The sequence below is a fragment of the Durio zibethinus genome, chromosome 11, assembly GCF_047325235.1.
Source record: "Durio zibethinus cultivar Kanyao isolate XHJ-2024 chromosome 11, ASM4732523v1, whole genome shotgun sequence".
Classification (NCBI taxonomy): domain Eukaryota; kingdom Viridiplantae; phylum Streptophyta; class Magnoliopsida; order Malvales; family Malvaceae; genus Durio; species Durio zibethinus.
The window spans coordinates 18319058-18323481 of NC_143172.1; the positions used below are offsets into that span (position 1 = coordinate 18319058).

Consider the following 4424-nt stretch of genomic DNA (forward strand, 5'->3'; position numbering starts at 1 on the left):
AATAAAAAAAATTTTGAAAGTCTTAATCAAGAATAATCAATATAATCAAAAAACACTATTAGTAGAAACATCCAAAAGCAAAATCAAAATTTAGGTTTTAGTTTGAGTTTTTTTTTTTATTTGTAAAAAAAAATTTCGTAGGTTTTGGATTTAATTATTAGAAAAAAAATTTATTTGATTTTAGAAAGAAAAAATAAATTATAAAAAGAAGATGAATTGAAGATGAAAAAAATAAAAAAATAATGATTTTGAGTAAAAATATAATAAAATAAATTATAAAATAATTAAATATTATATTTTAAACTTCACCAGATAAACTTAAATCAAGTTTAACCATATATATATATATATATATATATATGTTCGCACGTATATAATTATATACGTGTGTACGCGCGTATATGTGTAATTTACCTAATTTCTTTAATAGGAAAACGCAAGATCGGAAACGAGTATGACGGTAAACCCTCACTGTTATCGACTCTTTTTTTGCTTTTTTAAATTAGAAGACTGTTTTCCATTTTTATTTCTAGTTTTGATTTCAATTCCGAACAAAAGAAATAGAAGAAAAATGGCGTCGAATCCTGCCCTGATGCCCGAGATCGGACCCGATGGACTTGCTAGGGAAGCACCTGTCATCGCCTACACTGAGAAGGTCGATTCTCTTTCTTCTTCTCTCCCTGTGTTTCTTTAATTACTTTGGTGAAAATGTGACTGCGATTTTTTTTCTGCTGTGGCTGCAGATAATCGAGGAAGAGTGGCTTCAACTCAAGAAGTATGTTCATATTGTTATTTCTGAGTTTCTATTTTTAGATATGTGCTTTATTTCATCATTTGTTTTTTTCACTTGCCTGCGTTCAATTGTAGTAACCTGGCCTATTGGATGATTCTGTTCAATGCTGGACTTTAATTCAATAATTGTAATGGAAGTGTTCTTATAATCCTGCACTGCACGCTGTTATGTAGAAAAACAGTATAGAAATAGATAATAGATATCTGAGTTTTCTATAAATTGTTAGCCTTTAAGAATTAGCTTAAAGCCTTAAACTTTAATTCAGATATAAAGAGATAGGAAGTGATTAGTGATATTTGCATAAGATTTTCTTCAGAGTTTGGTACTTCTTTAAACGATAATTGAATCCTATATCTCTATTTATTTGATCTTTATTGCTTGAATTAAGTTCTTATCATCAAAGCTGAAATTGATTCAATTTGTACTTGGTTATGAACCCTGGCATTTTTTTTTTCTTTCAATTTCATGAGCTGCATTAACTAATTAATATTGAAAAACTTCAATTTGACAATCTTTGTTTACTTACATACCCAAAAAAGCGTAAGAAAGTAGCTTTTTCCCTCATAATTTAGTTATTAAATTATAAAAATTTATTTGCTTTTAACTTTTAAGAATTTAATTTTTCAGTGTGTAGCATTTACTAGTACAAAAGTAGAAAGAGGACTATAAGTTATAAAGTTATTTTTTCTCTTCTTTTTAATGTTCTTTGAGTCTGTTTCTCATGATTTAATTTGTTGGGGAATTTTATCTAATCTCCTTTGATGCACACTTTCAGGTACATAGAAGAAAATTATTCTAAAATTCGTGATGTTGAAAGAGAACCAGCGAATTGTACAATGGAGATGAAACTCATTGCTGGGCCTAAAAAAGGAGTTTGGTGTGTTTTTACCATTATATGAAATATTTCTTCATTTATGTGTATTTTTCTATAGTGGAGTGGTTAGTACATGGTGCGTACCTTCAGCCCTTGAACATATGAGAAAGAAAATTGAAATGTCAACTGAGAGAATACGCATTGCAAAGCAGAAGCAAGCAGAAGGAAGAAAAAGCACGAAAGGTTTGTCATATTCACTCTCTCTCTCCCTCTCAAGTTTAATTGAGCTTGTATTATGGCCTTATATCTCATCTTTTCTTAAACGAAGTAGAGTTCTCAATATTTTCTGGCACTTCTGTCTGCTTCAATGGGACAGCAATACTAGGTTGATTAGGGACCTGACAGGCCAAATCATAAAATTTTAACATGAAAAACACTTTCCAATGCAAATGTTCAGATGTTACTGTAACCCAGGTAAAATCATTTTATCTGAAATGAGGGAATTCACTACTGTAACACTTTAGTCTTCCCGCATGGGTTTGCAGATTGAGATAGATTCTGGAATTTGCTTAAACACTAATGGGTATGGTTGTATTTGAATTAATTAAGGTCAAAACTGATTTTTTGGACTTGCGGCAGGCTACTGAATAATTTTTCAGTTTTTTTACTATCCATTTTATTGGCAAGCATATTGCCTCCTATCTTCAATTTGATAGCAGCCTGTTTATATGCATTTCAGATTTAGGACTTAAACAATCTGGCATGCTTCTTTGCTATGGGTGGATAAGTAGGCATTAATGCACTGTGTAACTATTTGATGCATTTCGTTGATAGGTTCGAGAAAGCAGTAACTCTCAGTTTACCTGACTTGAGGAGTTGAAAAGGCGAATGGAAGCTCTGAACCCAAGTAGAACATCCATTTTGTCTCATCATGTAAGCTTATTTCTCCTTATTATACTATGTAGTATATACTTATACAGTCCTTTATGTGGAGAAGATAACTGCTTTACAACAGTCATCAGAAAAGACACGTCACCCAATGGAAAAATCAAAATGGTTCTCTGTTCTTGTAAGTTCTGCTTGTGATTTTCTATTGCTAATCGTTTTTGGATTCACTGTGTAATAAACTGGATTGATAAGGGAATGTCATATTGAAATGGAAAAGATATTCATGTGTGAGCATGCCTACAAACTCAACAAAACCTTTCTTGACCATCACGTATAGGCCTTCTTGATTTTTTGTTAATGTTTGGCTCCCTCTAGGCAGTAGTTCTATCAATCAATTTAAACTGCCCCTTGCCCCAAATAAGAAGAAGGCGAAAAATATGAAGTGAGATCAGAAGTCTTAATTTGCTGATCTTTCTAAGATTATGTTTGTTCTAATATAATAAACTACTCTAGATGTATGGAAATTGGTTTCAAAAATGCCTTTATCAATTCCCTGATCTACTCATAGTGAGCCAGGATCATTTTGGAAATGGCTATTCTGAAGAAGCCAAACTAAAGTGCCTGCTTAACAGAAGGGCCCTGTTGCTTGGCAACATTTTTTGTATTTCTTTTGTGTTCTCAGGATTGTGGATTACTATAAGCACTGATATATGTGAGTAAATCGTAGAAAAATTGTTGAAAGTTTGCACTTGGTTCATGTTTAGGACATGAAAGCTATTGGATTTGCACGGGGTGCTGTAACTGTAGATGCTTCCCCAATTCCACAAACAACAGAAGCAGACTCTACTGTTTCTGAAAATTTACCTAATGGAGGTAATGCTGGATATGCTCCAGTTATGAATGGGCAGAATCAACCGCCCACCAATGATAGAGAAGTAAAGGGAAAGAAGAAAAGCCATTTTCAAGGAAGAGGAAAGGGGTTTGTTGCTATGCCCAAGGGTAGAGGGTCTGCAGCACCTGGCTGGACCGGAGCAGGGTTTGATGTGGATGCTAGAACTTAGAAGCATCATTTCAGATCTTCTCTTTTGTTTGCTGAAGGTTCAGGGCAAATTATCAGTGTTTGCTTATGTTATGGGTATCGGAAGTCTTTCTGCCCTTTTTTTTCTTGATTTTTACTCTTTATTGTATTCTTTCAATTGCATGTACCTTGTTTATATGAATGATGCCATTTGGCTTTTCTTTCTTATTCATTTCCAGGACTGATATATGTCACTAGTGTCATCTTCAAGCAGGAAATCATTTAGAAACTCTCTTTAAAAAATTAATAAAAATGGAAATCCTCTCTTTGGTATCAAAAGCTGAAATCTGAATTTTAGTGGAAAAGTATTTCTCTAATCGATTGAATATATGTAAAATAGATGAAGGGCTTGGGTTTTGAAAGTTTTGCCACTGAGTTTAGGTAAATCTTCTGGATGATAGAATGCCATAGATCTGTTTTGGTTTGGGTTGAAAAGGAGGGGAGGCTGTGTTCAAGAGTTGCAGCTGAAACCTCTTGTGCTGAATCTTGATCAAACTCTCTACCATGAGATAAACTACTGTTGTGATTTTGGGTGAATGTGGAATTCTTGGCTTTTGTGCCGAATTAATTAGGACTAATCAAGGTGAGCAGAGATTTCATATACTCTTTGCTGCTGAGAATACAAGAAAGAAGGGGATAATTCGTGTGTGCATTTTTTCAGATTAATTATTGTTTGAAGACTGACATTTAATTCTTAATCTTCTGTGCAATCATATGATCTAACAATGTGACACTTATATTGTTGTGTGCTAAGACTCCCTTTTGCCTTTCCTTGTTCTTACCTCTATACATTCAACACCATGCTCTTAACAGTCTAATAATTCATTTATGTATGGCTCTAATTATGTATT

At 33.2% G+C, this 4424-nt stretch overlaps 1 pseudogene across 1 annotated transcript; it reads left to right on the forward strand.

Moving 5' to 3' along the window:
* Window positions 1–406: 406 nt before the first annotated feature.
* On the forward strand, window positions 407–3760 carry LOC111289557 (uncharacterized; annotated as a pseudogene). Its single transcript, XR_016346427.1, has 6 exons — window positions 407–655; window positions 744–775; window positions 1569–1672; window positions 1758–1897; window positions 2442–2540; window positions 3260–3760. The product of XR_016346427.1 is annotated as an uncharacterized LOC111289557 (transcript).
* Window positions 3761–4424: the final 664 nt, after the last annotated feature.